At 30.1% G+C, this 16,420-nt stretch overlaps 1 protein-coding gene across 2 annotated transcripts in view; it reads left to right on the forward strand.

Moving 5' to 3' along the window:
• LOC143191253 (very long chain fatty acid elongase 4) overlaps positions 1-16,420 on the forward strand; it is a 70,524-nt gene that overhangs the window by 23,548 nt on the left and 30,556 nt on the right. The window contains exon 1 of one of the 2 annotated variants that reach the window (XM_076396147.1): positions 11,601-11,686. The exons of the other annotated variant lie outside the window; for it this stretch is intronic. The gene's annotated coding sequence lies outside the window, so the exon portion shown is untranslated. Of the gene's footprint in view, positions 1-11,600; positions 11,687-16,420 lie in introns of those variants that run through there. 2 annotated transcript variants of the gene reach the window in all.

Consider the following 16,420-nt stretch of genomic DNA (forward strand, 5'->3'; position numbering starts at 1 on the left):
CCGTCCACAAACCCCGGTAAAAAACAAACTACGACAGTCCCACTCGTAACCCAGGGTCTCTGTCGCCCGCAAAACAACCATTCCCCGAACCTGAAGCAACATCAGCGAAAGACCATTTGGTTCTAGCTGGTCAATCTACTAAATAAAAAAAAACTCGACGGTCTCTTCTTCTCTGGGCTCCCTCGAGTTGCTGTGTCGTCAACTATTAATTGTCAATCACTCGAATAAATCATAAATAATCCGTTAGTTTCTATCACTTCACCATGTGCCCATCCTTCAATTCTCACATATGCGAAAACTGGGAATATACTGTTGATAAGAAAGAGGTTGTAGTTTAATGAAATTGTTTGTGTATGGAAACTAGTTCACTAGTACACGGTATGCGTTGTAATGCCATGTAAAGTAAGAGATAAAAGAATAATGTTTAGTTGAATAATGTATTTGTTTGAAATAATTTTGGATATTGATGGCATATCAAAATAAGTCAACGTTTCCTGATATGTGAAAAGTTTTCAAAATTAGTTCACTCACAGTGATTATTTATGCGCCTTATCCGGTCATTGTAGGTGCAAGTAAAGCTGAAAAATGAAAGTGTTTGAACTGGGACATCATATCTAAAACTAGGCACCCATATCATCTCTTTTAATTTTCCTTTTAATTATAACTTGTTTATCTTTTTTCTATAAGTCCGAGACCGTTGCAAAGCTGTGATAAACTTCTGCACATATTTGAAGAATAAATTAAAATAATTTATAACTTCGTCTTGATTTTTACAGCATCATTTCGTCTCGGTATTATATTTGGAATGCTTGTGAGACGCTGTTTTTATCTGCTAATATAATACGTTCATTAGGTCAATGATGATTTTAGTAGTCCTGTGTAATTTTTTAATGAGTTTGTGAATAAACTGTGTGTGATGCTGATTGGCCAAGGTTTGTTGACATTGTGAGGGTTCACTGATTTTAATTACCATTTTACATGTATATATTTGATTTCAAAGTCAATTTCTTTACGTGTTGATAAAAGAGTAATAATTTGAGATATGACCACATATTCATATTCTTGTAAGAATTATCTGTAGAAAATCTTTCTATAATTTTTTTTAGCAATAAACACTTACAATTCTTTGTATTTCGTCACAAATATTACCTGTATCCAAAATGGCGCAAGATTGTTTTTAAATTTGTATGTCGCTTGTTTGCATGCACAAAGAAGACAGAAGTTTGTGTCGGTTTCCTTGGTTTCTTTGTCTGGTCCACCTTCGTCACAAACTTTCCGTTTTTTTTAACTTCAAAAATTTATTTCTATCCTGTATTTCTTGTTGTGTTATTTTGGCTCCTTTCAGATCCTCCTTAATTGTAGCGATCCATTTCATTGTTTTAACATTGGCCAAACTGCGAGCTTCATAGAATTCCATCATGTGTCTGGTCAATCTGGTTGGTTACATTCTCGTACTGTGTCAATTAAACTTTGGCCTTCGTTCGTATTCTTTTTTAAATCCGAATATATATTGCTAAACTTTTCCACTTCCTTAACTCCGCTTAGCCTGTTTTTTTATTATTATTTTATTTTTTCTCTCTTTAAAGTCAGAACTTCAGCTCACTAAAGGCACTCCGACTTGATCACAGTGTTGTAATGCTTCAGTTTTGTATATTTAGAGATATATTTTTTGTTGTAGGTGTCTTTTGTAAGTCTAAAAATTGTATACATTTTTTGACAACGAATCATATTAGCGAACTTTTCCAGTACAGTTTCCTGAATAGTTTCGCCCAAATATTTGAAATGGGAAAATTTTTGGATTTTTTCCGTAGTTTCCAAAAATTTTGGTGTTAATTTATTTCCAATCAGAAACACAGATTTCACAAATAAAATTTGAAGACCTACTTCAATAGTATGTTAATACATTTAAAAATAATAATATGCATACTGCAAATTTTCAATAAATCTATTGTTCAACCAAATCAATTTCTTACTTTAGAGTGCATTTATTTGCTGATGAGTTCCCTTTATTCATTACAAATGTTAAATTGCTCTTTAATAAACTCTATTTTTATAATCAAAGTACTAATTAAAAAAAGAAAGGTATATTAATTTCATATATAACACAAATCCCGGGCCTAACCCATCGATGGTGCTAGTTTTATTGCATTCACCACTTTATTCGTTAGTACTTCAAAAGAAAGCTGTTAAAATTTCATGACATTCTACTCATAAGTTTGTGAGTTATTATGCTAAGAGTGATACTTTCGTTATTTTCAAAACGATGGATCAAAACAATTTAGTGTTTTAATTTCACACTGTTTCTTGATAGTAAAAATACCGTTCAAGCGAAGCAATGGCTTAAAAAGCATTATAAGAACTCCGCTGCATTAGAAACAACAATAAAATGTTGGTTTGCTGACTTCAAACGTGGTCGTAGAGACACCGATGATGCAGGACGCAGAGGACGTTCAAATGAGGCAGTAACACCGAAAACATCGAAAAAATCCACAAAATCATTTTGAAAGATCGAAAAGTGAAGTTGTGTAAGTTAGATAGCATCGTCAAGATATCAAAAGAATACGTTTGATTTTATATTGCCTGAGTATTTGACTATGAGAAATATCTGTTCAAAGTGGGTGCCGAGCAAACCTCACTGTTGACCAAAATCAAGAACGTGTGATTATTCTGAGCAGTGTTTGGCCATGTTTAAATGTAATAAATCGGATTTTTTTGGATGAAACATGGATCCGCCACTTCACTCCGGAATCAAAACGATCGTCATCTGAGTGGACAGCAACTGGTGATAGGCCAATTTTGAGACAAAACATAAATTGTTCTATAAAAGTGTCATTGAAATGTTAGAGGCACTGGAATGATTTTGTCGCTCTTGATGGATGATTGAGATTACATTGATGATTAAAGCCAGTTTTGATCTGTGTTTGATGTTTTGATTATGTGTTAGCCAATCAGTATCCAAAATAACAGTGAGCCTAAGTCATCTCAATTTAAGACGTCAAAGCGTCGCAATGTTACCGCATTTATGAGTTTTAGTTTATTTTAGCTTGATATATATATATATATATATATATATATATATATATATATATATATATATATATATAATCAATATAATCAAGATGCTGTAATGCAAGAGGATGATCCTGCGTCCTGTGCGAAAGATTAGCAATAAAATGTTTCTTTTAACAGTAAATTGTTCCGTTTTTTTAAATGACGTTGATAGAAAACTGCCGTGGCAGTTTAGTTCGGTTTTCAGTTTGAACTATATTACTAATATACTATACGCCTCAGAATGCAGCTTTGATGTTTGAAACGGTTCGAAACTGATGTTTCAGTCAATTCGCATGGGAGCCATTTTCCCTCCTTGTTTGGATGTTTTATCATCGTAAACATATAAAAACAAATGATTCATTATCAGTGAAGTTGCCTGAAAGTTTTTTTGAGAGATTCAGTTAAATTTTTGAATTCAAAAAATTTATGTAGACAAACGTCAACAGCAACGAGTTCAGTAGTTTACATTCGCATTTAATTTGTAAAAAATGTATTTGTAACATGTAGTTGATTCTTGGATTGCTTATTTTATTTTAATTTTTGTATTATTTGTGAATGGTAGTATTGGACAAATTGCATAAAAAGCTAAATGTATGAATAACATGTATTTGTTTCCGTAGAGTACATTGGAATAATATTTATATATGTACTGGAATCATGAAAATATTTCACTAAAACTACATTATAAAAACTTGTTTTTATCTTCCATGGTTTCAGAGTCACACATGCTATTTTGCGACTTTCGTTAAAATATTAACTATTTTACCATCTTAGTATACCGGTAATTCACATAATATTCATGGGTAACTTAGAGTCGGTTAAAGCTTAGGGCACATTTTTATGATTATGCAGCGGACAATTAATGTTACTCGTTATATTTATTTATTTATCTATCACTGATCGAACAATTACAAGCCCAGACTATACCAACAGGAGTATGACTCAAATAAATTAATATTGAAGACCACACATACATAATTTGTGATTTTCCTAACAGTAACAATATTAATCATTGATATGTAATTTAAGGACAAAGAAAACATTTCATTGTAACAAATTAATTGTTTTTAGCTAACGTATTTCCTAAAATATCATATGCTTCTCATTAATTATTTTTTAGTAATTATCTTTTTATCTAAATAAAAATTTTATTAATAACGAGGTTTTTACTAGTTCCAAAATTAGTTTAATAAAGACGTAAAAGTAATTTAACCTATATTTTCCTTTAAGGTTAATAATATGTATAATTTCGTTGACCTGCTTGGCGTACTGTACAAAAGCCAACCGAGAGAAAGTTCCGATCATACGTAGATTTTCATTTTTTTTAACGTATATTTCATGAACGGTACCATCATTTATGAGACCTAGATGTTTAGAAAACCACATGTTTCGTATTATGGTATACGTCATCTATATATCTTAATGATCTTGAAACAGTGTTATTTTTAAAAATACGTTAACAAACGAATTACTTCACAAAGTATGGCGAAACAGGAATGTTACTTCAGCGGAGGAACTTTATGACTTTTTGGAAACCAGTAAAATAAATATTATTAGATTTTAACAAAAGTTAAGTTTATTTGCTGTAGTAAAAACTACGAATATATTTATGCCTTTACATTCTTAGACATCAGTTAAACGCATAATTCTTTTAATAAGTAAATTAAAATAAATAATATTGGGACTATAAATAGCTTGGGCACTTTTTTTTTAAAATTGAGTATCTATTATGAAAGAACAGAACCTGTTAGTTTACTTAAAATATCGCATCGTATGTTACATTACTCGTTCACCACTAGTGTTTCTCATTTATCTGGCTTCACATGACTACTTCGATAGGTGGCCAAGTGCTTCATCTTTTGAGGCTTTCATCTTTGGTAACTTTAAGTGAATAATGTACTGTTTAGCTGATTGCTATCGCTTGACATAAGTGATAATCAGGAGAAGAATATTTGACGAATACAGTGTATAGGAGAGGTTTCATTTAAACCTTTTCAAATAGATTTTCATGGATTTTGCTTTTGATCGCTTTTGTATTAAGAAGAATTATTCATTCAATGTTCAGCTAAACGCCATCAATTATATATTTTGAAATATAATTATTATATGGTTTTATTTGGTTTGAACTTTATTGGTATTTTTTAATTATTTTAAGAATATATTTAATTTAGATTCTTTAATTACATTTAATAAGCCATTTTAAATAGTGACAATAGAAAGTATTTAACAGTGAATCATTTGATTTAATTTTATTTTTGCGCGCGAGAGTTTAGAAAAATATCAGGTATTATCGTATATGCCTTTTTTTGTGATTATGGTATCGCTTTTTATTCTAAGGATGGACTCAGTGAACTATTATTGGAAACTATTTTTAGATTTCAGTTGCAAATAATATCTATAATAATATTTTATTACATAATGGATTATTATTGTTTGGACATATACATTTTTTTAAAACTAATTCAAATTAAAATAAATTAAAAAGTAGGTATATAACTACGAAAATTCACTGATTTTTCCTTAGCATCTATGGTAATAATGCTCATGTATTAATTAACACTCATGTTTTTTTACTGTTAAATACACTTCACCGCTCGAGTGTTACCTAAAAGTTGCAATACTTTGGTATTAACATGAGAGCGTAGCCTGTCTTCATGTCTTTTGTTGATTTTTTGAATAACAGTCTTAAGTACTTAAATTAAGAGCCCAACGTAGGCGTTTAAGGAGCTTAAAACAGGAGTACTTAAAATAAAATGAATACTATTTTAATTTAATTTGTTTATGCTTGGCGTTTCGAGGGAAACGCTGAAATATTAAAGGAACGTACAAAGTTTTCACATATTTCTTATCTAAAATAATCAAATATTTGTGTATAATGTTATTGACGAGGTGATGTGACGGAAATGCGGAAGCCATTCAGTGCAAAAGCCATTCAGTTTGCTTTTTAAGCACAAACTATAGCATATAAGATGTAGAAATATTGTAGATAATTGATTTTATGTAGGTAGGTAAATATTAAGCTAAATTGTGTGAATAAAGTAGAATATAAAATATGTGTAGTAGATAGGTTAAATAACGTTTTCGTTTATTTTTATTCAGTTATTACAACGATTATTATGTACATATTTTAATTTAATATGCTTTTTTTTGTGTTAAAAATCTAAATTTAATTATTTTTTAAATTTTAGTTAGTTCCTTTAAAGTTGGTTCAATTTTTTTGTTAAAATATTTTAAATTTATATTAATTTTTGCAGAATATCGCCATAATTGATTTCCCATAGGTCTATACCCAATTAACCAATAGATTTAATTACATTTCAAAATCAATTCTTTTCTTTTATTTTTTTTTCACCAGATTTTTTACTTACCTTTGCTGCCATGTATGATGATAGTACTATTAATTTTTAATGTTGTATGTGCAATTTTAAAATTAAATGTAAATTCGATTTATTTTGGTTAGTAACCTCTCTGAGTTGACTGCTACTGTTGTTAATTTAGTTCTGTTTTTGATAGTGAAATCACTAATTGATTGATAATTTTTGCCACTGTCCTGGTAAAAACACAGTTTAGTTTTGGAGAGATCGGAATAAATAGAAGTTAGAAAGGGCAAGGGGTTGCATCAAAACTCCATCAAATTTTTTACCGTGTTATTAAATATATAAGTGATTTGGCGTCGTGGCGGTGGAAGGCAACTTCTTTCCTCATGATAAATTCTGGAATATTTCTTTAATTAATTGCTTGAATTTTATTAGTTGCTAACGGTAGATAGCTGAATTGGTTTGCCTAGTTTCGAACAGCTTATAGTGAACACTTTCTTCATAATCTGCCCAAACTTGTCACATTCCTTGTGGTTAATGTAGGCTTTGTAATTTTGTGAAGTTTCAATTCAGCAATAATTTACAATTAAAAATGGTCTATTATATTTTTCATTCTAAAGTGATATGGAACTCAAGTTTAGAGTTGAGGTTGAAATCGAATCTTATGTGGATGCTTCAAAACAGACATGGAACATAAAATGTGTAGGTCTACCTCAATATTTTAAAGAATTTCATCGGCTTTTTTTCAACAAGAATTATGTGATACATACTTATACATGAATATTATTTAGTTTTTTTAAGTAAATACAATTTATTTGTTCCAGAGGTTTTCATGTATTTTCTTGCGTAACATTAACTGGATCTCCATTAAAAGACATAATTAATACGAATTATAATAAAACATTTTTATTTAAAAAGTTTATTAATTAAGAAAATTTCCTTATTCCTCTATACATATGTAAATGATGTTAGTAAAAGTGATATAATTGATTATACTAAAATTCAGTGAAAGTTATGTTTAGTGCATTTCACTCGGTAACGGCAGCGAATGTTACTGACAAATACAAGGATTATTCAATAAATTGAAATGCACCGTTAGTGCATGTGTATGAAAGAACTAGTATAATAATTCTTGTCCCGCTTCCTCATAAGTGAGGTAAACATTGAATGATTTATCTATTGAATGTTGTTCTCACTTTCTACGGACGTACTGATATGCAGTTTCTCCTTATACAGGATACATATGACCGTATCTGGAATATAAACAGAATATTTTCGTTTTGCCATTTGCTGCATTCTTTCTGCCCATTTTACTTTTTTCCTGAGTAATTTTACCGTTTTTATATTTTTGAAATTTGACCATGTTTTTCAGGCATAATCTACTTTTCAATATCTCCTGTATTTCGTTCAAATTATTAATCTTCCTCATTTGTTTATGGTTTATTTTCATTTGGTGAATAACGCCCATTGAGTTTTGTGTTGAAAAGTAAAGTAACCAAATTACACCAAACAAAACCATCCCAGAAGTCCTACTTAGCCTGGTTACTGATGTTACTGTGATAGGTGTACTTGGTTAAATTTCATTATGATATTCTACACAACAGGTCAATTGGAAAGTCCCCGGCCTACCATTTTTTTGGCAAAATTGGTTTTTTCTATTCAACATAATTCCCTTCAAGGGTGATACACTGATTATAGCGACCCTCCAACTTTTCGATGCCGTTTTTATGGTACGATTTGTACTTTGCTTTAAAATAGGTCTCAATTCCGGCGATCATCATTCGACGAAAATTTCTTCGCAACGAGCATTTTTTTGAGATTTGAAAACAGGAAATAGTCACTGGGTACCAGATCTGGAGACTACGGTGGATGAGGAAGCAATTCGAAGCCCAAGTCATGAATTTTTGCCATCGTTTTCACTGACTTGTGACACGGTGCATTGTCTTGTGGCCGTGTTTTTTTGGCGATTTCGTTCTTCAAAAGGTCCAATAACGCTATGTAATAGTCGCTGTTGATGGTCCTTCCTTTTTCAAGGTAGTCAATGAAAATTATTCCATGCGCATCCCAAAATACAGACGCCATAACCTTGACAGCCGACTGTTGCGTTTTACCACTCTTTGGAGCGGGTTCACCTTGTACAGTCCAATCGGATGACTGTCGATTGGACTTCGGAGTGAAATGATGGAGCCATGTTTCATCCATTGTTACATATCGATGTAAAAACTCGGGTTTATTACGCTTGATCATCTTCAAATACTGCTCCGAATGATCAACTCGGCGATGTTTTTGGTCAAAAGTGAGCTCGCGCGGCTCCCACTTTGCACAGAGCTTTCTCATACCCAAATATTCGTGAATGATATGATGTACACGTTCAGTTGATATCTTTAGTCATAATTTACGGTCATTCAAAATCATTTTGTGGATTTTTCAAATGTTTTCGTCATTAAAAACCTCATTTGGGCATCCACTGCATTTACCGTTTTCGGTGCTCATTTCACCACGTCTAAACTTAGCATATCAGTCCTTGATGGCTGATTTTCCTGGGGCAGTATCCGAAAACTCGGCATCAAGTCAAGTTTTTGCTTCAACTGTATTTTTTCCCTTCAAAAACAATATTTTATCAACATACGAAATTCCTTTTCAACCATTTTTTTCACAATAACAAAAGTTGCTTCATTCAAAATGCTATAATTCACAAATTAATAATCCGATAGCTGCCAAGTTTATACACGCATCTTTTGTCTGGCATCATGTATCTGGCCAGGGACTTTTCAATTGATCTGTTATGTTATTTAAATAAAAAAATATTTTAATCAATAAAACATTTAAAGTTTGATCTTGATACAGAATATAGTAAATATATAGGTTTATATATGTCTATATCTTCTTGTCTTATGATGCCAGCTTAAGAGAAAATTGGTTCCAGTTCACGGATTGCTCTCGGCACCACTTTCACAAATTTAATCGAAGATGCATAGTGAGCTATTTATTCATACTCGATAATAAATATAAACATAGAATGACTAAAGATGGCCGCTCAAAATGTTTTATTAAGATTCAGTTAATATTATACATATAAATATTATATATTATATAAATATTTAAATTTAAAAATAAAGTTTAGCTTAAGATGTATAAGATAATCTAAATAAGTAAAAATATGATATATTATTTGGTATATATATAATTTTAAACCATTAGGTTCCAACTTGATGTAAGATGATTTTTTTTAACTGTCTTTGAAGACAATTTTCTTTTATATCAAGTGGCGTCATTTTGTATATTCATCATCAGTATGTCATTTTCGTTCTATGTAAATAATTTGTTTTACTAATGACAGCTTACTTTTAATTTCTCAACAGATATTTAATTATACTTCAAGGCCGTATATTTGATGTTGTTTGTATAGTTTACACTCAGAAAGCCGAGATCGAAATTAGTCATGCAACAATCAATATACAGCCGGCTTGGTTGGCGCAGTGGTAAAGGCAACAGGATGGTACTCCTACTACACAGAAAAAGAAGTCTCCTCTAAAGTCTAAATGAAATTAGTTAGTTTACCGATTTTTGTGATAAATCTCGATGCAAAATTCCGTTGGAGACGGCACATTAAAAGTGTGTTGGTTAACTAGAAGAACATTTCAGTTATATGTACATAATAAGTTGCTGTTGTATTAACAAATTCGAAAACTGATGTATATATGTAAAGAGATGTATAGTAGAGGAGATACACCCACAGATATTTCCTTACACTGATACCTTCAAATATGCCCTGTTACTTATATTAATATCGGAGAACCACTTGGATAGTTAATCATATATCACGTAGGCTCAAAATAATCAAACCAATTCATATTGTGGTACAATTTACATGTCAGCCATATGTCCGATTACCTTTCGGCCGCCGTCTAAGGCCTTTCAAACCAACCACTTGGCTTCTCCAATGCCACGAAAACCTTCCAGTATTGCAAGAACAATCCACTCCACTCAGCGCTCCTCGAAGCCATTAGCGAAGCGAAGCACTTTAGTACAGTTGGTGCTCGCTTTACCTTTTCCTTTAACTCCTTACCACATTTTATCAGTACTAGCTACTCTGTTTTAGTAGATCCGCCGTGTCTTTCGACTATTACCCTTATCAGTTGTTCGGCCAACTGTCTCCCTCGTGAAGATTTGAGTGTGGTCACCCAAAAGTTCCTTCACGTCTGTCTCTTTCCTCGCTCCTCAGTTCCATCCATTCCATCTTCTTCAAAAAAGGGGAACGTCCCCAATTCTGTTTAAACTACCTCGACAGTCAGCAAGGTGTTTCCTCATCATCTACTACTTACATTGATCGCCATTCGGTTTTTTGAATGAGATTGCTTGTCCTGACATGATATTTCCTTCGAGAGCAAGCTGATGTTTGTTCCTCATGTACGATCACGCATGTAGTAGATATCCTCCCTCGACTTCTTCAGGCTATTGCTACCCTATTAATTTTATATTACCAGTTATGTTTATTTTCTTCTATTTTATGACTTCTACTAATATATTAGCCATAAATTTTCAAATCTATCTTCCAAAATTACTCTTCCCCTTGAATTTAGGCTGTCGAGTGTTTCGGTCAGGTCCTACTGAAGGCAGGACCGTTCCGGGCTTGCGGTACCAAGGATTTAGGGTTTTATCGGGTTATTCCGTCCTTAGTCGGTCGCCAGAGCCACGTTGACAGAGTCAGTGCGTGACATAATTCCGAGCATTGAGTACCACGCGGGTTAGTTTGACTTTTGATTCCCCTTTTGCAGGAAGAACCTTTGCATCCCAATATTGTAGTACAGTGAAGTGTATAAGTATTTAACAGAAAAATGTAGCAGTGTTAATTAATATATGAATCTCGTAGTAGATTCTATAAAAATATTGTATGTTATTATGAAAACAAATTGCAGGATACTCTTCAACAACTAATAATTAATAACTAAGCATTAAATAAAAAAAACAATTGAATTGCATCTTAATTCAATAATTTCACCACAGACACTACTTATTGGTCTTATTAATTAAATTACTGTATAAAAATAAGATTTTTTGTAAGTATTGCTTATGGCGTGGGAAAAAATCCTAAAACATAAATTTGAAAAACCTGAAACATTAATATTTTCTTAACCACAAACGGAGGTAATAATACTCAAACACCTCCGGACAAATATTAGTTTAAGCCAATATTTACGTTAGTTAGAAAAAAACACAACCATAAAATTAAATCTTTCCAAGCTGTTAAAAACTGCAATATTACAATAACTGATGTTCAGTATAGTGCTAAGCTATTGACAATAATGACCCATTCTGTAAGTAAGAAATCATTAATAGAATTATAATAAGTTATCTACAAAGTTTATATATATATATATGTCATATATATAATAGAGTGCGGTAACTAAATAAATAATACACTTTGAAGTAATATAGTTTTTGATCGATATACAAAATATTACTATGTTCAATTAATTTTCTACCGGTATGGTTGGCACAGTGGTAAGGAGACAAGGCGATCCACCTATTGTTGCGATAGTTTATTGCGGAATATATAAATTATTTCATTATAAACTCATATAAGAGCTGAAATGATCCTGTGAAGCAAAATCAATCAATACACATATTTGCTGAATAATTAAAAGTCTTCCCAATATTAAATAGGCCGGCTTGGTGGCGCAGTGGTAAAGGCAATGGAACGGTTCTCCTTCTGTTGCGATAGTTGCGGGTTCGAATCCTGCTGGGGCATGGTCGTATATTTATGTTGTGTTTAATATTTATGATAATCCTAAAGTGTGACCCTAGTAACCGGGCTGGGTAAGACCGGATGTCTTCTGGGATAATTTCTAAGTTGGTCACTCGCTAGTCGGTAGGCTCAATATCGAGGACCGTGGTTCGAAGTCCACGTTAAACAGTAGATCTAGTCCAGATAAACCCTCCTTGTTAAAAAGGAGACATTAAAATATGCAAAAAAATTTTTACAAGATCAAGCTAAAAAGTAGTGTTTACTGAGTAGCTCAAAAAATTGTCACTATTAAATTAAGAGATTTAACGGTTCTAGTTTTTAGTAGTTCTAGTATAATTTTAATTTAGATTAACCTAAGATTCAATAAAGTACAAATTAAGTATAACAATGAGAGTACAAGGAACTCCCTGCCATTTTTTTTTAAATTAAGGATTGGTTATTGACTCTGAAATAATGAGAACTTATTTTCACTAACTTTCAAGATATTTCATGTCATAAAAATACTCTATATATATACTTACACATGAAAAATGCAATTTATTTACAAATCGGCCGAAAATGTTGGTATATTTTGGCATAGACATACCATGCACTATCATTTTAAAGTAGTAATCAGAAGGAACTATGTCTAGTGTATTAAAAAAGTGAAGTACGGCATTCCATATCTTCCATTTCATTATATGTACACTGTTTATACGTCCAATATCATGAAAGTGGGAAAATTTAATAGAAAGTAATGAACCGTAAGAAATAAGGTTATGTTACATAACCTTATTCCTTTCGGTGTATTTAAACACTCAAAAGTCAAATTAACCGTTATTAAATCTTTGAAATCAGTCAATAATTATCTTACCTAAGTTAAGGTTGCGATATTCAATTGGTGGTCGATGGTTGATTTTTGATTAAAGTAAATCTAGACTTATAATTATAATTAATATTTATAATTAATATTTTAATTATATTTATTTTTTTCACACTTTTTCCTTGAGGGCAGAAATATATAGTCATACGCTGGCTATGTCTTCTTCTATTGTCACATTTGTATTCCTATTTAGACTCTATATGTATTATGCAACTTTATGTTGCATATATTAATTAGTAAATTTTATAAATAATTTAAGATTACTTTAATTGGTTAATAGTTAGGTGAGAGTACGAATTATAGATGATAATTTTCTTATCATAAATATTAATAGCGAAGAAAGGAAAATTAATATGCTGATAATTTACAAAATTTGTATTTTGATTGTGTATTCATTCACAAATCTGAGAGATGTTTCTAAAAATAATTTTTATTATAACGCTTTATTAAACACTTTTATTTATCCCAATTTTAAAGTTTGCTATCATAACATATGTTAAAAAATAATGATCATATTTGGTACTTCATCATATATCTTATTTGTTAAGATTTTAACAATTTAATATAAGTTAAACATAAAATAAATTTTGTGATTATTTTCACTTTGTTATGAAGACCCTTATATTTAAATAAATATTACTATTAAGTATTATAGCAGTTTCTTAATTGATCTCTTGAAGTGAGTCCAATTTCAAAAATGATTTTAATAAAGATCTGCATTATATTTTTGGTCTATCGATCTACGTTTACGATTAAAAATTATTATATTTTTTTATTGTGATATAAACTGCTTACAGTTTCTGTTGCCTTATATTACTTTCATACTTTACAAGATCACGTTAATATGTATCCTCGGCATCATTGACAAGGAAAATGAATGCAACTGTTAAATTGAATGATCCAATTATTTCATGTTAAGAGGTTATTAAATCCACATTTTTGATGATTTGATTATAATATAACAAATGTTTAAGTCCATAACTATTATTTTATAAATCCACTTATACTCCATCTGTATATTAATTAAATTTTAATTATTTAGTATATCATGCACTACATCTGTGCATTAATTATATATTAATCATTTGTCAGATAATGCAGGTACGCCGTTTTATATACAATATCGTGGGAAAGGGAAAAATCAAATGGAAAGTAATGAAGCGATCATGTGAAATCGGAGTACTCATTTTGTTTTTTTTAAAATTTATTTTGAACTGAATTGCGCATTAATTAGTAATTAAATTAAATAATGAACAAGCTATGATGATTTTATACACAAGTCTATAATTATAATGTATTTAGTGCTATAACTAAATTGGGCTGTTAAATAAATTAAGTTAGTAGAAATTCATTTTGGTTTTAAACTAGACTGGTGCAAACTCAAAAACAAGCAGGATTTTCATTAAACGGGATTATTTTATAAGTGGCCAAACTATTAAATTGTATTTGGTACTCTATAATTGTAGTTACTTTGTAACATTTATCTGCTTCATTAAAATGATTTGATGTATACACAGTTGTTTATATAATTGGTTTTGTAATCATTGGGTTAAACATAATAAAAAGGTTCCATTAAGTCGACTTGTGAAATTAGCTTTAAAATGGATTAATAGCTATGAACAATTTATATTAGGAGCAAATTCAAAGCTGTTGTTATATTTTAAATTTTGAAGCTTTACAAAAAAAATTAGACATTTATTCGAGAAAATACTGTTCACCATAATCAAGAATCTTCACCCACCTTTTGGCTAAAATATCAATTCCACGCCGATAAGATTTATCTTTTTTGGAAGTAATTCAAGAATCGATAGAACATGGTGTGACTCAGACAGATGGAGAAGAGACGGAAGAAAGTTCTTAAAAAACTGTTTTATCACATTCCTGCTTCTATGTCGACTATTGACCTTTTAAATGTTAAACCAACAGAAAAACAGTTGCAATTTATAGTGTTTATCATAATAATTTCGTTTCCACTATATTTCGCTTCATTGAAATCAGTAAAATCAATTATCACCTAAGTTAAACTTACCATATAAGGTTATAAACAACTGATGGGTTTAGACTATAATCTAAAGTAAATCTAAAATTCCTTTAAATCAAAAAAACATCGCCATTGAAATATTGTTTCTTCATTTTCACTTATTTATTTTCTTTATTTTTACACTTATTTTTTTTAGAGCACAAATATATACTCACTTACTCACTGTGTCTTCTTTTGTCGAGCGATTCTGTTATGAACTCTCTGTTTTCTCATTTAAACTCTATATATATTGTATTATACAACGTTATTAACTACATACAACATATATTAACTAATACATTTTATAAATAGTTTAAGACTACTTTAATTAATTAATAGTTAGATGAAAGTACGAATTATAGATGATAACTTTCTTGCCATAAATATTAATAGCGAAGGAAGGAAAATTAATATGCTGATGAGTTTCAAAATTGTATTTTGATCGTGAATTCATTCTCAAATCTGAGAGATGTTTTTAAAAATTACTTTTATAAAAACGCTCTATTAAACTGTTTTATTTACCCTGATTTTAAAATTTACTATAATAATATATGTTAAAAATTAATTACACAATTCATTATTGGTCATACTTCTTAAGTATTATGTTTAAACATACTGCTGCAAGTTTAGACTATTATTTTTATTAAATAATATAATATATATAATGGCAGTTCTCTGCATAAACGATTTTTATAAAAACATTTTACTAAACAGTTGTATTAGCCCTATTTTAATTTTTTTTATGATATGTTAATCTTAAATGAGATATTATAATTATCTTTTGTTATTTAATCACAATTTTGTTGTGAAGACACTCAAATTTAGATTAATATTATTATTAAATACGATGGCAGTTTCTTAAGCAATCAACTTGGAGTGATTGAACGAGAAGTCCATCTTTCATAAAATTATTTTAATTATTAGTAAAAATGATCCTCAGTATATATCCTCAGTATTATTGACAAGAAAAGTAAATAAAACTATTAAATTGTATAATATTATAATCATTTTGTGTTAAGAGACCGTTAAATCCAGTGTCAATGATAATAAAACGTCATATTAAATTTTGATTATTTGATGACTATTATTTTATAAATTCACTTATACTCAATCTGTATATTAATTAAATTTCAATTATTTAGTATATTAAGCACCATATCTGTGCATTAATTATAAATTTGTCAGATAATACAGCGACACCGTTTTATATACAATATCGTGGGAAAGGGAAAAATCAAATGGAAAGTAATAATTTTTTTTTTCATATTTATTTTGAACTGAATTGCGCATTATTTAGTAATTAAATTAAATAATGAGCAAGCTATGATGATTTTATACACAAGTCTATAATTATAATGTATTTAGTGCTATAACTAAATTGGGTTGTTAAATAAATCAAGTTACCATAAATTCATTTTCGT

This window comes from Rhynchophorus ferrugineus, unplaced genomic scaffold (genome assembly GCF_030347505.1).
Source record: "Rhynchophorus ferrugineus isolate W39M unplaced genomic scaffold, kcgeb_rfMv2 rfM2, whole genome shotgun sequence".
NCBI lineage: Eukaryota > Metazoa > Arthropoda > Insecta > Coleoptera > Curculionidae > Rhynchophorus > Rhynchophorus ferrugineus.